General features: G+C 39.8%; 1 protein-coding gene and 1 long non-coding RNA gene across 9 annotated transcripts in view; one reads left to right on the forward strand and one right to left on the reverse strand.

Annotated features, from left to right (window-relative positions):
- The window catches only part of LOC137150949 (uncharacterized), a 55,549-nt gene extending 37,027 nt beyond the window's left edge, over positions 1 to 18,522 (forward strand). For 2 of the 8 annotated variants that reach the window (XR_010919124.1, XR_010919121.1), the window contains 4 exons: positions 2,733 to 2,818; positions 12,933 to 13,286; positions 16,365 to 16,440; positions 17,262 to 18,522. This is a non-coding gene — a long non-coding RNA (uncharacterized lncRNA). Of the gene's footprint in view, positions 1 to 2,732; positions 2,819 to 12,906; positions 13,287 to 13,685; positions 13,784 to 16,364; positions 16,441 to 17,261 lie in introns of all 8 variants that reach the window. The other 6 variants (XR_010919122.1, XR_010919123.1, XR_010919128.1 and 3 more) reach the window with 6 other exon arrangements.
- Positions 1 to 19,948, reverse strand: part of SMPX (small muscle protein X-linked) — a 48,692-nt gene that overhangs the window by 2,893 nt on the left and 25,851 nt on the right. The window lies entirely within an intron of this gene.

Genomic DNA, 19,948 nt, shown 5'->3' on the forward strand with positions numbered 1-19,948 from the left:
CTTTCTTCATGGCTCCTAAAATTGTTAATTTTTTTTACTGCTGCTGCACATGGATTGGATGTTTTCAGAGAACTACCCACAATGACTCCAAGATCTCTTTCTTGAGTGGCAACAGCTAATTAGACTCCATCATTTTGCATGCATGTTTATCATTTTATATTCCTCCAAATATCTACTATTCTGTGTGTAAGTTGAGCTCCATTGATATTGATGGCAGTGTGTGAACTAAAACTACATGCTGTTATGTACACTATTAATATGCTACTGGTATCCAGGTGGCTTGACTGGTTGGGTCACCTCAGCCACTTGCTCAGTTCCTCCAACTGCTCCCAGGATCTTCCCCATACTATAACTCTGCCCCTTTCTCATAAATCCAGTCCTTTGATTGTCATCTCCATTGAAATCAATAGAATATGCCAGACAAAGTAAAAGCTTTAATCTTATTAATATTATTTTTTGCACTGCTTAGTGGCTCCAACTGAGACTGAGGCCCTATTGTGTTAGAGACTTTATAAGCATACAGTGAAAGACAGTCTCTGCCTTGAAGTGCTTACAAGTCTAAATAGACAAGACACAAAATTTGAGAGGGGAAACAGAGGCATAGACATGTGAAGTGACTTGTCCAAGACTAGAAAACAAATCAGTGGCAGAGTCAGGACTGCTGACTCCCAGTCCAGTGTCCCATCCATTAGACCACATGGTCTCCCCTACTGCAGCATGCCAGTAATCTATATGCTATGTAATAGTATTTCTTCCCCTCCCCATTTTTTTTTAACACTGAACATTTGTAATTCTTTGGGTTGAATTCCCTACTCCACCAACTTCACTTTGCACCACTTATGAAGTACAATGTGAACCTAAATCAGCCAGAGCATCCCAGTCGAGGATTCCTCCTGTGTAGGGGGAGTGGAGAATCACACCTTTCATGTTTTAATTTAGTGAACTGTGGCGTTGGTTATGAGCAATGCTACATAAATTAAAAAAACACTAATAATAATACTGTCACAGTTCAGGGCAATTGCACCTGTATTCCCGCTCTGTGGCCCAGCAAGGGCTCCCGCTCTAGGTTCACAGCTCCTCAGCTGTCACCTCTTTTAGGTACAGGCATGCATCTCTCTCCCTCCTGGCAAGGATTTTTTCAGGTACAGTTCCCTGCCTATGCTATGAGTTTCCTAGCAAACAAGACCGCCTGATCTTTGCTTTCTCTCTGAAGACTATGAGCAGATTAATTGCCCATAGTTATAAGTTACCACGCAGCCCAAAGCAAATACATTTATTCTTAAAGTTAAAGCGTTACAGAGAACCTCCACACATGCTAATAAGCTTAACTGAACTCACACCAGCTCCCGCAAAGGTTCTGGCCCATGTCAGCTCTTGTAACCTTCCACAAGGATTGCTTACCCCTGTCTTGGACAGGTTCTGTCCATTTGCTAGATCAGAAAGAAGGCCCCGAGTCAATTTAAACTCAAGCTGTTTCTCCACATTTTCTTTTTCTGTTGGTCTCTAGAGAATCCAGTTTGAACCAGTATGTACAAGTCTTTCCAGATTGTGGTAGCTCTCTGGAGATGAATTTGTCTAATTGCCCCTCACTGTTCTTAGTTCCTGGAGGATTGTGGTCACCCTCCCTCAGGAAATTACAAACAAACAATCCCAGACGCACATAAATGTAATACAGTAAGATCTCCCAAAGATATTGCATGAAATTGCCATATTTGTCACAATTACCTTACTCTCAGATGCTCTCCCAGCTCTCTAGAATTGCTACTAATTGCCAAATGAATTTTCTTGGTTACCCTGACCCTTCTTTTAGCTCCCTGTGGTGTTCCAATCTGCTCTGAACTCTTTCTGTGCTGCTCCAATTCGCTGTCTCTCAGGTCCCAAATGCAGGCTATTTTTAGAATGCAGACTCCTACAAAGATCAATGGGAGTGTTTGAATTCAAACATAGGATGCAGGATGGTACATTAATCATTTTCATACTTACACTCCCCTGATTATTCTTTCACCTGCTGTAGCCTTCCTACCAGTATATCTTGTGCCATATAAATCATCCCCCACCTTTTCATCGCACTAATCTGATCATTTTAAAATAAATCAATGGGATTTAAGCACATGCTTAAAATTAAGTACATGTTAAACCACTGTCCTGATTAGGGATGGTTTTAAGCATGTCCTTAAGTGCTTTCCTAAATAATGGACTACATGTCCCTTTGTACCCCCAAGACTCTACTTTTCCATTCTAAAATTCACAAGATTCCTAGCAGCCCTTTCCTGTTCCCAATGAAGTCAATAAAGTGTTTGCTATTGATTTCAGTGGGAACAAGAGTAAGAACTGTAGTTTGCTAAATTCATACCAAACTCAGTGATGGATGTTTAAAAATAGAAAATGATCTAATCTGGGTAACATTGAACATTAATACAATCTTACAAAATACACTAGAATAACATTAATGACTTGCAAACGCTCAGTAGATATTTTTTTCAGACATAAATCTCTTCTGTCTTCCCTCCCCCCCCCCCCCCCCCAAAAAAAAAAAAAAAAATACCAGAACATTAGCTAACTGGCACTGGATTAAAAATTACATTCTAAAATGCAGCAGCGATTATTCCAATCTGTCAATATATTCTGGTATTTTACTGAACTGTAAATGACTTAAATATGTGAGAGAAGGAATTTTTTTAAAAAGGAAATAAATCCATGTTTGGGCTGAGATCTTGTATGTTGTATTTCAGGATGTTGTGGGATGGAATGGCCAAGTTTAATGCTAAAAACACGGAGAGAGACCCTTTCCAATGATGGAGTTAGACACACCATAGAGGTGTGTATGTGTGGCCCACTTATGTTGTTAAATATTGTATCATAATGCAGATGTGTTAGGGCACTGAACTAAAATTGCATGATCAACCTCTGTCCAGCCCCCTCTAACCTTGGCGTGTTTGACTCTGCAACCTTTGTGATGCATGAACTTTTTACATGTGATATTATCTTTGCAAAAGAGGTGCATCTTACTAGCACAAAATATGTAACTAACAGAAAACAAGCAATTGTACTGCGAGCCCAAAGATTCAGGAAATGTCTCTCACTCAACAAGCTTCCAAATTGGAGACCACATGATGTTTACTTCTCACCAGGACCCATTTATAGATGTTGCTCACTACTGCTGCAGTTACACATACATTGATAAAGTACTGCATCTCTTTATACAGTTTAGAATAAAGATTAACCCTTCCCTTTAACATTGTAGTTTGACCAGGTATCCTATCACAAACTCCTTAAACATTATAATCAATAGAAAATATCCAGCATATTTCCCATGTGCTATATGCTGACAACATGCAAATTCAGCAAGCTATTAAAGAGAAATCATTGCAGTTACTGGAAAACTTCAATAAATAGGCAAAGGACAAGGGCAAGTGTTTTAAAAGTGGGAGAAAGGAGCAAATTACAAAGGGAAAGATTTCTTAGAGATGTCAGAAGCCACAGAAAATACTTTTGTTCCCAGAGCTTTTAAATAATACTTGGGCACTAGAAGCAAATAACTTTCATACGTCTGAAGCAGAATTGGCATGAAATTTCAAACACACTGAAATAAAGGAGGAAATATGCAAAAAATAAATTCAGGGCTATATCCTTAGTTGGCAGCTTATGCTAAGGAATTGGTGTAGTGGAAGGAAAACCTGGATAATTCCTTAGATCTCCCTAATTTTACCATTTAGCAAACAAGAGACTTAGCCTTCCTGCGAAGGTAATTTGAAGTTTTAGGGGGATCTGTTTTAATTAGTTGGTTTATTTGGCTTATCATGCTGCCCTTTCTTCCTTTCAACTGGCACCATCAACTGGCACATGTTGAGATCACCTTCTCCTTTGCATCCAATTTAATATTTATATCATATGCGGGATATCTGGACTGGAAGTCAGTACAGATGGAAGAGACAGTAGGAAGTCAAATGTGCTCCAGGCATACATATGAGCACTGAGAACAGGATGAGAGAGATCAGATCTTCTCTAATATCCATGCTTACATTGGGTGAAGGCTGGGTTAGCAAGATTAGTTAATGGAAGGCAAGAGGGCCAAAGTTTGTTGACAAATTTTTTTTTAAAATGAAAGACATTTTAAAAATAACTTCACACAGTATTTCAACATTTTTTCTGTCATTTCGGGGAGTGGGGAGACACATTTTTTTCCCACTGGACACAGATGTAAAAAAGTGAAAGTGTGCTATCTCACTCTATTTTCTTTCACTTATTACACACTTCTACCCCGTGGGGAAAAAGGGAGTGTAAATAAGAGCAGTGACATTTTTCTCCACAGGTTAAAAAGAAAAAAAAAGTCAAATTAATTTTGAAATTTCATTAAAAACAAAATATATAGACAAAAATGACATTTTCCCTGCCAAAAAAAAAAAAAAAAAAAATTCTTGAAACCACATTTGTTGACAATAACATTTTGACCACCAGCTTTTTACCTTAGTAGGAAATGCACAGTGAAGTTCCAATAGACTTTTGTGTAGCAGAATATCTAGTGAACAGAACCTTCTGACTGCTGGGCAAAGTGTGGCATAAAACCATTTCACCTGAACTTTGCCCTGCTCTCATTATTGTCGTTACTTCTGCTGCCACATTTCCTGCTGGGATACTGTTCGTCCCAATACTAAATTAGCAATTGCTCTTGCATAAAAATGGCAGTTTAGCATCGTGGCTGCTGAGGGCACAACCATCAGATGAAGATGGTCTTTCAGACTAATCTGTGAAGGGTAGATTTCAAAGCCATTGTCAAGTGTGGCTCTGTGTCCACTTATTGGTAACCATAAGAATTTGAGGTAATAAAAAGAAAACGGATAATGGCATATGTTTGGAGGACTCTTGGTCAAAATGCAGTCTTTAATCTCTGAGTGGTTCCTAGGCTACCCTCCTATACATTTGGAGACTACAGAGACATATGGGTTGATTTGTGCAAGCAATTTATGTGGGCACTAATCAGCATGAGCAAGGAAATAAATCAACACATTAGAGGTGAGAATTTTATTCAGGGTGGAGAGTGCGTGTATTTATATTAAATCAGTTGAAATAAAAATTTTGGTATTTTTCAGATTAAAAATCTTTTTACTTTCAGAATTGAAATAAGCCTTGATAATAATTCGGTAGCAGCCAAGGAGCTGAAAAAAATTAAATGTATTTCTTATTCAGATATATCAGCATGTGTGACTGGCTGTCATCAAATCAGTCATGTGGCAGTGGTAAAGAATTATACCTTTGAAGAAACCATTCCTGCGCCCTCAGATTCTCTTTCACATACAAATACCTTTCTGTATAAATAGTCTTTACCATGACTGAATATTCAATAACAGAATGTCCAGATGGGCTATCAGCTTCACTCTTCCTCCAGCTGTGTTCACTTTCTGCTCTTCAGGAGAATTTCATCCAGCTGGCTCAGTTTGTTTATCAAATCCCAAGAGCTCTGCAAGTTTAGAACTCTTCTCAACAGGGTTTGGAACCAGCAGAACATATGCTTTCCAGTACCTCGTCCTGCAAGGACTGTGCAATTATAATATAAATGCCACAGATAATCAGACCAGCTATGGAGAATTCTTCTCATTACATGCAAGTCTATTTTCACAAAAATAATAATGAAAAATTGCTCCTTTTTTTTGATCATCTCTCATCCTGAATCCTGGGGCTTGTGCTGCATCCCAAAACTATCAAGGCCACACAAATGTCTTGTGAACTTCTTGCAAGCCCATATATCCATCAGACATTCTCTCTCTGTTTGGGCATAGCTGGGCTTGAATCTGAAAACTGTCTGGAATTTTATGCTACAGACTTCTAGGTATCTCCTTGTAAATGAAGTAGCATTCTTTTGGCATCTGCTGAAATAGCTGCAGACTTAGAAACATCAAAACATGCCAGTATTGGAGGTGGGAGCAACAGATTATTTATATCCTCAAAAGTACATCTTGTGCTTTATTTCACATCCACAAAGAGTCTGTTTTAAGCAGTTCATAAAGAGCTTGGACTTTTGAGGACAGACTAGGTATAATTTTCTCCAGACTAGTAATCATACAGAGGAACTACATCAGTTCTGGGATATTTTTAGGTAGCAGCACTTCAACTACAGCTGTGACTTTTTCTGGAGCTGCCCTCAACTCCCTCTTCACCAATTACATGCCCTACCACCTGTCGTTCGGTTTGCTGTCACATATCTTTCTCTATTTGATTATAGTGCAACAGCCTCAATTGCTTTCACAACTTATTTCAATTTTTCATTATGGTTTCCCTCTGACTTCCTATAAACTAAAATGTCATCTATGTAAACAGGCCTGGTAGAATCCCACTTAATTTCCTTTGGAAGGTATCTAGGGAAATTTGTGGTGTCAAATGAGAGGCAAGGAAAGCAAATCTTCCAAATACACAATGAAAGTTGCCATCTTCGCACTGTCAAGATGGAGTGGAACCTGCCAGGATCAGCTAAGTTGCAGTCACAGAGAATACCGTTGCACTAGTTAACTAGGAAGTATAGCTATGCTGCTGGGAGGCGTATGTCTTTCCCTCCTTACTGCGTCACTTGTTAGGTCGATACAGATATGCATGTATAACAAGCACCACTTGAGGAAAAAACCTCTCAGTTCACTAAGGCACTTTTAAAATTATTCTTATCCGTTGTATCCTGCCTTTGCTTTGGGAAGCAGTGGGATGGGCACTCCAGGCTCTAATGAATGCATAGAATACAGTCCCTCTAAGAGGACCTAACAAGTGATCTTTCCAGTCATACTAGTAGACACAAACAGTCTGTTAATAACGTTACATGAAAATTTAAGTGCTTCAAGGTAGTAAAGAATTCACAAGATGCTGTAGTTGATAAAGAAATTTCCAAGAACAGAATAGCTTGAGCCCTTCTTCATTACCCATAGCTAAGTGTCATACACACCTTGTGTACAGGGTAGGTTGCAGTGCTGCTACTAGCAGGTCAGGCTTCTGTATCAGATATGGACTGACCACAAAGCTTCTTTCTCAGAGAAATATACCCCAGATGTGTTCACTATAAGATCCCTTAACACCCTGCTAGGTATGACTACGGTTAGCTTAAATAAGGTATGTTACATGCACCGCCATCTCGTGGCTAAATTGTAGAACACAGTTTAGCATTTCATGACAATTAGCATTTCAGATGATCCAAGATAACCCTGTAAAGTTCATCCCGTTTAGCTGTTATGATTACAAAACAACAGGATGAGGAAAAACGAGAAATATTTTAACACTTTTGAGGGGGCTAAGAGCTCCATGCCAACCTCATTCACTCATGGTCTTCATCCTGGCTAATGTTTAATGGCATTTCCAGCACAACAGGAAACATACACATTATCACATTTCTTTTTTAACTGAATCAAGGATGAAGGTCTAGTCAGTAAATAAAATGATTAGTTAAGAGTTAATACAAATAATACTTTGCACCTCTGCAGAGTCTCTCATCAGAAGATATCATAGTACTTTAAAAACACTAATGAAATACTCTTTTTAACATTACTTCTGGGTAAGTAATATATATATATCCCTATGTAACACATGAGGGAAGTGAGGCATGGAGAAGATGTCTTGCCCAGGACTCAAGCAAAGCCAGAAACAGCACTAGATCTGGGGGAAAAAAATCTCCAACTCAACATTTAGCAACAGAAAATTGGAATTTTGACAAAACTAAACATTTTCCTGGAAAGAGTCTGCTGTCTTTTTATTATTTCTTTTTTTTTTTTTTAAGGATATTTTTGTCAGGAAACTGAAAACCCAAAAATGTTTTTAGTTTTCAGCTGAAAACTGCCCATTTTAGATTGTGTGGTCTTGTTGCATTGCCCCAAAGTCAAAATTTTCTGCTGAAATTTTGACAAAAATGTGGGGGGGAGGGTTAATTTTTGTTGAAATTTTTGATGGAAAAACATCATTTTCCAAGTTGAACCCAAATTCCCTTTGAATCTTGCCTGAGGGGCTAATTCACACTCAGAATCATAGAATTTAAGGTCAGAAGGGACCATTATGTTCATCTAGTCTGACCTCCTGTGCAGGAGCACAATGCAGGTCACAGAACCTCATCCACCCACTGAACTCAATGGAATTACTGACGTATCTAATTATTCAGGTGAGTAAGTCTTTGCAGGACAGCGCTCTTAACGATAAAATCAGATGGTCTCTGCCACAAAACTAATAATTCCATTTAGTAAACAATGAATAAATATATTTTTAAAGTAAGCCATGTTAATAAACCAAGTAAAATTTGAAGCATGAGGTTTGTTTTAGATTTCAACTGTGTTCACATTTCATTTTGTGCTGGCATGTGGCTCTCCAATGAAACAGGAATCCATTTTTTTAAATTATGCACAAAACTTTCTTGTAAATCTGAATGAAACATATTAGAAGCAAAACAGCACCAGAATGGTTCTGATTTCACATGGGGTAGTGATGTCTAGTGTTATTGTCATACTGCCAGTCACATGATGCCCCGATCAATTGGCATATTCTCCAGGGTGAAGTTACAAGGAAGATATTGCTGCCTTTGTTTAAACTTGGCTTATGTTCTCAAGGTTATCTTCATAACTACAAGGGCGAGAAATATCATTTTTAAAGAAAAGAAAAGCTTAGATTTTGGAGTACAATTCTTCAGCAGGGAGTAGATTGCATGGCAAAATCTGTAGATGTGTAATTATGAAGCTGTGCTGATGCTTGGTAAACTACATATATGCAGATTACAAGTGATGCTGATAAGCAGTCTTTGCTGACTGGTCAGAGTTAGAGAGCTGGAGGTTTATTTAAAAAAAAAGTATAGGATATTAAATGCAAAAGCACTGTTAAAACAATCTTCAAGTTATAGATTAATCCCACAAACATTAAGTAATGCAACATTTAGCAATCAACGTACCATATGTGTCCACTTGTCACAAATTAAGATAGAGGACCTGATTCTCCTCTCACCTGAAAACACTGAAGTCAATTGTTACTTTGGCTATACATTGCGTAAGTCATAGCTGAATCTTTGTCATGGTCTTTAATTACTGTGATGGTTCTGCAGGTACCCAGGACTGTGAGTTACTTTGTTACTTCCTGCTGCTAGCGAGAGGGAGTCTTTCTTGCTGTGGCTGTGTGGCAGCTCCCTGATGCCACTAGACCTTCAGCCACTCAAGCAATCTCCTCTGGGTTTATATTATATTATTCCAGTCCTTCCTTTGCTTTGTAGGTTGACAATAGGTGGACATCAATCCCCGAATCCCTTTGAAGCCTTCCCCTGTGATATCCAGCCCCTGACACTGGCTACTCAAAGAAATTCCAGATTCTCTGCACCCAAAGGTGCAGTGTACCCCAGCTTACCAGTTTTAGCTTAAACCATTGAGCCTGTAAACTGCACAGCACTTGTGAGCACTTATAATAAAACAAAAGAAGGCTTATTTAAGAAAGAATAAAGATTTAACTAGAAGTGAAAGAGTGTGACGGAAACAAAGAGTTACAACACACAACAAAAATCATTAAATGCAAACCTGGGTCTACGCTTATTGTATATGAAAGAGAACTATAGATAAAATAGGCTTTCCCCCAAAAGTTCAGTCTTTTGCAGAGCTGGCTGGTTTCACAAGAACCAGGCCCCAAACATTCTAGAAAGCCCCCTCACTTTTGGGTGGGTTTCCTCAGTGAATAGATCCAGAGTGTTTCTTCTTTCTCTGTGTGAAAAGAGCCTTTTGTTTCTATGCACAGCTAGGGTAAAGCTCTGTCTGTTGTAATCTTCCTTTCTTGCCGCCAAGGCTACGCCTACACTGCAAAAAAACTTTGTGGCAGCAAGTCTCAGAGCCCTGGCCTACATACCTGGGCTTCAGGGCTTGTGCAATAGTGCTAAAAATAGCTATGTAGATGTTCCTGCTTGGGCTGGAGCTCAGGCTCTGAGACCCACTCCCCCACTTATATTTTAAAGCTAGAGCTCCAGCCTGAGTGGGAATGTCTACACTGCTATTTTGATTCCCGTAGCATGCGCCCTGAGCTCAGATCAGTGACCCAGGCTCTAGGACTCACTGCTGTAGGGTTCTTGCAATGCAGACATAACCCAAGGCGTTTTGATTTTTGGTGGTGCCTCTGATGATTTCAACTGAGCCTTGCATTACCTCCCCAGCTAATTAGGCAGGAATGATGACTTTCTCTTACTTTCAATATAGATAGAATATGCCCTAAATATTACATGGACATATATCTTGCACTGATTATGAGTTTTGGCTTTCTGTAGATACCTTCCATGTTACTTTTTATCGATAAATATCCTGTAAAATGTGCTTGGTGTAGTGAGTTTGTCAGGTCTGAGGTAGGAGAGTTTCCAAATAACAGAGGACCCTTCACCAAGAACTCTGTGTCAAAAAAATATCATAGATAATTATACATGAACATGTAGCTAAGGCTATAGGAGAAAAACCACTTGTGATTGCAGGCTGTTTTCCATGTATATATATATATAAGACAGACTACAGTATTTTCATGCATACATGCGAGGGAACACGTGCACGATTGTACGTTTGACCTCAGTATGCATATTTCCTGTCTTTTCAATGTTTAGCAATACAACCTTCACCCACACACACACACACACAGCCTAGAGCTTAAGTTTGAACTATCTAGACTTCCAAATGTGAGGAATTCAAATCACAAGAAGGCAGAGTTTGCTTTTTCATCCTTCCAAGGGCAGTAAGGGGAAGAAAAGTGTTTCCTGTTGTTTACAGTAGGGGATCTTTTGTATAAGACTTTAAAAACAGAGATTCCATCTGCTTTGTGTGCCCCAGAGGTAGTTGCATTTAAGTGACACAATATGTACATGGTTTTGGGATTGTTTGGGCTTAACAATGCTATATTCATTTTGTTATTAAAGATGTTACTGAATAACAAGTGCAGAACTATGAAAAGATAAGAAACCAACATCTGGGCATACTGCAAAATTAATCTTTTTCCCCAACTGTTTCAAGGGGTGGTTGAGAGGAGACTTGTGAGAATGGATAACTCTTTAACCTCTCAGAGTTTTCCCCAGATTGTTTACTATGAGGAAAGGGTCCTTGTAAGGCTGCTGGCCCGTCCGCCCCAGCCCAGGAAGGACTAGTGCCATGCCCACAATCTTTTCAGACCCTTCTGTCAGGGCACAATTGCTTAGGCTCAGAATAAAGCAGGGATAGTTGGAGCTGACCAGAGTTAGCAGCCAAAGAAATAATAGCTTATCACCATAGAGAGCAATCATATCAATGTGAAGGAATTTGAACCCTTTTTCTAGATATATTTGGATAAAACTGCTGAGATGGTGCAAAGAATGCTAGAGCTCCATTCCACCTACCACGTCGCTTTGCGTTCCCTATGCATGTATGTCTTCTTTTATTTTGTTATTGTCCCCCCTCCCTCCCGCCCCACTTAACATATTATGTCTATGCAGTATTGTCTAGTTGTTATTGTTGGATATTGCAGCTTTGACAAGTTGTGAAATTGCTTAATTGCATAATTCTATTGGAGGCCCTGTGAAGCAAATGATATTTGCAAACATATACAAGCTGTAAGTCATTCACCCTTTCTGTACTTTTCATTATCTTTTTCTTTATGAAAAAGATCACTAAAAATTAATCACAACCTACCTACCCACATAAAACTTAGGCACAACATCCCTTCACAAGAACTAGGGTCACCTGATGAAATCAATAGTCAGCAGGTTTAAAACAAACAAAAGAAAGTACTTCACATAACACTGTCAACCTGTAAACTCATTGCCAGTGTGAAATCCAAAAGTATAATTGGGTTCTAAAAAGAATTATATAGTTCATAGAGGATAGGTCAATCAATGGCTATTAGCCAAGATAGTCAGGAATACAACCCCGTGCTCTGAGTGTCCCTAAATCTCCAACTGCAAGAAGCTGGGACTGGATGACAGGGAATGGATAACTCAGAATTGCCCTGTTCTGTTCATTCTCTCTGAAGCCTCTGGCACTGGCCACTGTCGGAAGACAGGATACTGGGCTAGAGGGACCATTGATCTGACCCAGTATGGCTGTTCTGATGTTACGTTAACATCAAAACAAAACAGTTCATTTGCCCACCATGTGCTACAGCTCCCAGAGGCTTTTTCTGTTGCCTCTGGTTACGTTTATGCTGTATAGACTGCAGGTTCAGTAGGCATACCCACACTTGCTTTAGTCTAGCTAGCATGACTAAAAATAGCAATGAAGATGTGGTGGTACAGGCTTCAGCACAGGTTAGCAATGTGAGTACATACCCAGGGTCTTGGATGAACCTATACATCCTGTGCTGAAACCCATGCCACTGCATCTTCACAGCTATTTTTATCTGTACTAATTAGATTAAAACTAGCTAGGGTTTGCCCATGTGAGCTACAATCACATCTTTGACTGCAGTGTAGACATGCTCTTCCCTTCCATCCCCCTGCTTGATGACGTACTGCCGGAGCCCATCTCCTTCCTACAGCTCCTTCCAGCTGAGCTCTCTCAGACCTTATTAGGGATTGCCTAACCCTTTTCCACCTGGGTTTAATAATTGAATAGGGCTGGTTGGTCCCTAGCCCTTAAAGGGGCAGAATATCCTACTCCAGTTCCCCTCTGCACTCTGAGCAGCGGGGTCCAGTCCCAAAAATCCATAGATCTCAGGAAGTCACCTGGAGACCAGTGCTGTTTCCAAATTGGCTCTGGAGCCCCTGCCTCATCTCCCACTACATGACAATGTGACTTCATAAGAGCTGTGAGGCCAGATATTAATCTATCTGATGCCCTTCACTATTCATCTCAGTACCTCCAAGCCCACGCATTTAAAAATTACTCAGCTCCCTCCTCCCAAAATGAGGTTCTTTAATACATTCTTTATTTAATAAATTCTTTTCTTTTTATTTGTCTCTTGGTGTGTTAGCCCTCATGGTTCATTTTTTTCTCCAGTTTTTTCTGCAACCATGGGGCCTTGTGATATCACCCAAAGGTCCCCAACTCAAATTAAGCCCCACTGTGATAGGCATTGCAACCTATCCCTTGATATGAGGCTGATGTCTGCCAGGGGGAAGTCATTGATGAGACTTAAGATGGCTGAGGACTCCAATTCGCGTTCTACAGATTTTTCCACATAGGTGGTTGCTTGGAGAGAACATAACTGCAGGCCGGGATGCTGTACACTTTCCTTCCTCCTCTTCCGTTTCTCAGCCTCATGAGCAAAGCGATTCTCTTCAAAACAGGCTGAGGCTTGATGTATGATGTGACACCACTGCAGTCTATTACCAGCTCTTCCCAAATCATGGGGTCAGTACCTCCTTTGTTAAGATATCCTTTCAGAGTGTCCTTGTAGTGTTTCCTCTGTCACCCATGGGTCCTCTTACCATGACTAAGTTGAGAAAAGAGGACTTGCTTTGAAAGACGAGTATCAGCCATTCACACACAATAACCAGCCCAGAGAAGTTGATGTTCCATAATCTTCACCTGAACACTGCTGTTAGCTGCAGAGAGAACTCTGGCATTGGTGCCATGGTCTTCCAATTTGATAGGGAGAATTTTCCTAAGGCAGCGCTGTTGATACTACTCCAGACACTTAAGATTGCTTCAATAATGTCACCCATGTCCGGCATCCATAAAGAAAAGTGGGGATGACTACTGCATTGTAGATCGATCTTAGTTTCCATCTGTAAATCTCTGTCAATAAAGACACGATGGAGCAACTTTCCGAAGGATGCGCTGGCACAGTGGATCCTATGTTGGATCTCCACATCAAGATTAGCTGTCTGGGAGAAGTGGCTACCAAGGTAAGGGAAATGCTCAACATTTTCCAGGGGTTCACTGCTGATGACAATCTGTAGGAGAAGGGGGGCACTTTGTGCTAGGCCAGGCTGCTGGAACACCTTAGTCTTCCCAATGTTGAGAGAGAGTCCTAAGCTATGATAGGCACCTAAAAGACTAGGGAATAATAAGTAGCAATGTCAGACTGCCAGCTGCTTAGTCACTGATGCTTAGCAATTAATGCTGCTTTTTTTAATTGCAAAAATGATGTTAAGTCACCCTGGGCCAGATACTTAAAGGAATTTAAGCACCCAAAGACTGGACGTGTCTATACTACACACAAAGTCTGGGTTCTGCCTCAGGTTTGAGCCCAAATCCTTCTTCAATCCACACACAAATCAGTCTGACTTGAGTCAGCAAGCACTCAGGATCTGGGTCCTAGGACCCTGTTAGGGGTGAGTCAGTGCCCAAGTCTGACTGAGACTCGACTCCAAGCCTTGTCATTTTGCAGTGTGGCTGCAGCTCAAGCCACAGCCCAAGTCAGAAGGTCTGTGTAATGCCATATGGACACGTTAAGATGGCTGCGAGACTTGGGTCCAGCAACCGGAAGCCTGGGTTTACAATGCAGTGTGGACGTTCAAGCATTTGCTTGGAACACTCAGTCCCACAAGCCCAGGTCCCACAGATCTGGATTTATAATGCAATATAGATGTACTCATAGGTGTCTAACTCTCATTGAAACCAATAGGAGTTAGGGCCTAGGAGCTTTTGAAAATACCACTAGGTGCCTATCTATATCTTCAGGTACCTAAATATCTTTAAAAATCTGTCCCTCATCATCTCCAAGTTTTCCATAAAGAGTTACTATTCATAGTGTAGTAATTATGCAGCTGTTCAGGCTATAGTTATACTTTTTTGTAGCAATTTTTGCCCATCTTATCAGAAAAACAACAATGTATATCAATTAGATTCAACATTAACCTTTGGAATTAATTTTTCCAAACAGAATAATACTACAAATTGTATTATCTGGAATAGAAATTAATTTACAAATTAGTACTAAGAAAAAAAAATATTTTGCTATTTAAAGATGTACCAAAAGCACTGTAGGCATACTCTAGAAAAGAAACAGCAAGTGATTATTGAAAGAAGCGACATCTACATTTTATCACTTCACACTGTTGGAGAAGCGGTGGAACATATTGTATATTTACATTACTGTTGAAAAGGGGTGGAGGATGGAACAGAAATATTTCTCGGGTAGTCAGGGAAACCCCCAAGGGCAAACTGAGAACAGCATGGTGTACTTTGTTCTGCTTTAATACTTAAATGAAGAAACTAGCAGTTTAATTTGTACAAATTCTGTTCCTAGAAGGAGACAGAGATAAGAAATGCCCAGAGGCCTTTGTTGATAAACACAACAAAAAAGTTCCTTGACATTTAAAGAAAAAACTCAAAACAGACTGGCATCTAAATGAGGTTTCCCTGTTTTGCTCTCTCAAGTGTTGGTGATCATAAATGTTTGGATGAAAAGCGTATGAACTTTTTAGTGAATGGAGCTTTAGTGCCTCCTCCAGGTGTAAATGACTCCTGCAGTTTACATTTATTTCAGTGCCTGATTTCAGCTTCCAAATTCAGACAGTGGAATTAACATTTTACTGGATGTTCTGGGAGAAATCCAAACAGCCATTCAGATTTACCTCAGCCAACAGTCTATGCTATAATCATTTGAAAACTAAACTAAAATTCAATTTACAATGAGAATTGTCTTTGGTGTTTAGATAATTCCATTTTAAAAGTTGCACAGACATATATCTTAGCAATATATCTTGTCAGGTGTATATTTATTTTTAAGTTACAGCAAAGGAACCTAGCCCTGTTAAAGTTTCAGATCTCCTAGGGTGTAAATAAAGCTCAGACATTTTAAGATTGCAGCAGTCAAAACCTGGTGCTCTGTTCTGAGTTGTTAATGAAGAGGCAAATTCATGTCCAGAAATCCCATTATTGCACCTCTTAACTAAAAGCCTCTGTGCTATGGTCCATTCTAAAACACTGTAGAAATATGCTGTTCTTTTCCTAAATGGGAAGGCGGATCTGGTGCAATGTTGCAACCAATATTAAAAATGCTACATTATAGGGATGGGGGGAATTGACGACTAAGTTCTAGGAAGTCTTATCATCACTACAATCAGTGGACCAAATTCAGCAACAAATGTTGGCCATGTGTTGTCTGAATACATGGTAATGCACTTTTTTCAAACTGATTTTATAGCAGTTAAATCACAGATGTATAGCTAAATCTGGATCTAATTATTAAATCACAGATTAATAGCTAAATCTGGATCTAAATGGCATGGAAAAGGTGTTGCTTTCAAGAATATAGGAAAAGCAGAAACGAAAAATAGCCCAGATTTTGTGAGCTGTGTTATTTACTATTTTTTTAAAGTTCTGCTTTCAACCTCTCAATGTCACTTCTTCAATAGATGGGACAATGTCATTCTGTTCAAATGCAATGTACGGCAGATGCTGTTATATGCAACATTGCTGTACAGTGAAGTAGTGAACAGGTCTGCACATCGTGTAATTCAGCTATCTGGTTTTTTTCAGAGTGATGCTGGCATGTACAGTATGCAAGAGGAGTTGAAACAAGAGACAACAGGACCAAAGTATCCTTGGATGTGAGGTAACAGCTTATATGGAAGGAGACCGTTAGAAGGAGACCAAGTCTCTGCCCTGAAGAGTTTATGATCTAGTTTGAAGCAACATGAATGTGCCAAGTGTTAGGATTAGTAGTATATAATTTAGGTCTGTATAAGTATTTAAGCTTGTGTATCTGCTTGAGAGGGTATTCTGGGCCTGTTTGCCTGCCTGAAAGCAAAGGTCTTTAAGATACACATGTAAGCAAAGAACAAAGACAGTGTGCTACTCTTGCCTACCCACAATCAGATGGGTTTTCTTTATTACTGTGAGAAAAGATAAGGGATGTAGTTAAAATGTGTTGAGGTGTAGTGGAAGTTTGACATATGAATGCACAAATAAAAGAAAGCTCTGATTCCTCTTCAAGACATACGCCAGAGCAAAGTTGAGCAACTGGTTGGGAAGTGTGAGGAGGGGTAAAGGGAGGTGTGAGAAAGAAACACTAAAGGGACATAAAGTGACCATGGCCAAAATGTAACCTCTCTCTCTACCCCTCCCATGAGGTACAAAAGAGATGGTACTAAAGCCCCCAGACTCAAGACTCTCACTAATGGAACATGACTATAAATTGGAAGCGGTGGTACAGGGGAGTGGGGGGAGGAGGGGGCATTACAAGTATAATTAAGCCTACCAAGAAGAAGGCGGGGAGCGGAGACCTCTGTCAGATACAGAGCTATGGTCAGAGAAAGAAGGAGCAATCTGAGTGTATAGAGATATGATTATGGGTAAGGAAGCCCGACTGGTGTGAAGGGCTATGGTTTTATGCTTGTTTGATTAGCCCCAATAAATCCATTGCATTCCCTGCAGATTGGACTCTGGACTGTTGCTTTCTGTCTGGGAACTGAGTGAGACAGGGCATGGGAGCCCTAACAAGCAGCAATAGAAGTGAAGGAGGAAAGTGCATATGGAAAGAGATGGATTACTACTAGCTGTCAAAACCCATCAAATCCACACATTCTGCAACCTCTTTTGAATGTTTAACACTCTTGCCTTGGATGTCACACCATCTTCTCTGCCTCACATCAGTGCAAGAGCGAGGTCTTTATAGGTTCAGGAACCTTGAGAGCCAGCCTGTGCATAATGTACAACATCTTTTCAGAGATGGATACGTGACCAGGCAAGGCATCATCTTCACGCTGCTATTTTGCTGTCCACTTAGCTGTCCATGGTACCACTATGTGTATTCAGCCATCTAGTCCATGCAGGTTGTGCTTAATTTCCTTCATTATCTTTGTTTCTTTGAAACTATTACAGGTACCATGTTAATTACCACCACTTTCCAGACTTTCTTGTTCAGTTAAATATTTGATCTGTCCAGCCTCTAGCACACAATGAGCCTTTCCTGAGAGCTGCTTGTGTTACAGTGGCAATGAGGGGGTGGCTGGGAGAGAACAGAGGCAATATGTACCTGTTCATAGTGGGGGAGGGGGCACAATTCTAAACCCACTCCCTGCAAAAAAATAAAAATATAAACCCTGGCAGAAATCTGGGGAGGCATGTGACCTCACGTGCCCCTTTCCCCACTCACGAGTCGCCTGTCATAGGGAAAACAGGGTTGTTATTTAAAACAGCACAAAATGTAAACATGTTGTCTGTATACAGTGTATTTTATTTGTTCACACATTCTCCTTGATTTTAATGGGAGCCACCCTAACATCAGTGAGCATTTAGAAATGAGGCACAGAAGAAAGGTCAGAATAGCATTAAGAACAGACAGGCATTGGATGACTGGTTGGAAATTTTTTATAACAACTAATTTTTTTATGTAAAATTGGGATATTGACTAAATAAAATTCTCTGCTTTATATAGAAAATTAAAATTTTTTGTCAAAAATCAAATGTCTGAAAATTTAAAATTCTCTGTGTTTGAATTTCTAACAAAAAATAAAAAAATTGCATGGGAAAAACCCTTATTCTAGGGAATGGCTGATTATCAGTGACTATATATAATGATTTATTTGGAGCATGGATGCAGGTATATTAGTGTAGATGTCCCATATATTCATGCAAAATGACTTACCTACATATTCATTCTTAATTAACAATGGACAAGTTCCCTCTGAGTAATTTGGGATTGGATTTTCAAAAGCACTTAAGTGATTTACGAGAGTTAGGATTTAACTCCCACTTAAAGTCAATGAGACTTGTGCTCCTAAGTGACCTATGGGCTTTTGAAATTCAATCCTTGATGTACTAGTATTAGAATGCAAGGAACCCACATATAAAAGCTGAATTAAATCAAACAATGCAAGTATACTGCCTATAAGCAAATCTAACGTGCATACTTAGAAAAAAAACTTATATAGAGGGGGTAGCAAAGTAAGCTACAATGGTGCAAGTCATTTTTTACACCAGTGCAGCATGTCTATGGTATGTCAATGGTATTCACCCAAGAGTTACGAAGGAACTCAAATATGAAATTGCAGAACTAACTGTGGTATGTAACCTATTGCTTAAATCAGGCTCTGTACCAAATGGCTGGCGGATAGGTAATGTAATGCTGATTTTTTAAAAAGGCTTCAGAGGTGGTCCTGGCATTTACAGGCTAGTAAGCCTAACTTCAATACAAAGCAAATTGGTTGAAATTATAGTAAAGAATAGAATTATCAAACAAAGAGAAGCATGATAAGTCGGGGAAGAGTCAACATAGTTTTTGGAAAGGGAAATCACGCCTCACCAATCTACTAGAATTCTTTGAGGGGGGTCAGTGAACGTGTGGACAAGGATTATCCAGGGATATCTTGTACTTGGTCTTTCAGAAAGCCTTTGACAAGGTCCCTCACCAAAAGGCTGTTAACCAAAGTAGGCAGTCATGGGATAAGAGGGAAGATCCTCTCACCGATCAGTAAGTGGTTAAAACAAAGGGTAGGCATAAATGGTCAATTTTCACAATGAAGAGAGGTAAATTGTGGGGTCCCCCGAGGATCTGTACTGAAACCTGTGGTGTTCAACATATTCATAGATGATCTGGAAAAGGGGGTAAATAGCGAGGTGGTGAAGTTTGCAGACCATACAAAACTACTCAAGATAGTTAAGTCCAAAGCTGACTCTGAAGAAGTATGAAGGGATCTTACAAAACTGGGTGACTAGGAAAGATAATGGGAGATGAAATTCAATGTTGATAAGTGCAAAGTAATGCGCATTGGAGAACATAATCCCAACTATACATAAAAAGTGATAGTGTCTAATTTAGCAAAAAAGAGCTTTGGAGTCCTTGTGGATAGTTCTATGAAAATATCTGCTCACCATGCAGTGGCTGTCAAAAAAGCTAACAGAATGTTAGGAACCATCAGGAAAGAGATTCCACCTCATGTCCAGGCACTGCCACAACCCCTGTGAAGACACTCTCACTAGAGCTCATGCAAGTGGATGTGACACAGAACCGACTGGACCCTTCTGAATGGGAACACTGACTATGAGAGAACTTGTTTCCAATGTGGTGGGACCAGCCACATGGTGTCTGTCTGGTCCTGCTGAGTCCTTGAACTACATGT

The sequence above is a fragment of the Emydura macquarii genome, unplaced genomic scaffold (genome assembly GCF_026122565.2).
Source record: "Emydura macquarii macquarii isolate MOO-44397 ecotype Brisbane River unplaced genomic scaffold, CSIRO-AGI_Emac_v2 contig_1043, whole genome shotgun sequence".
Classification (NCBI taxonomy): Eukaryota; Metazoa; Chordata; order Testudines; family Chelidae; genus Emydura; species Emydura macquarii.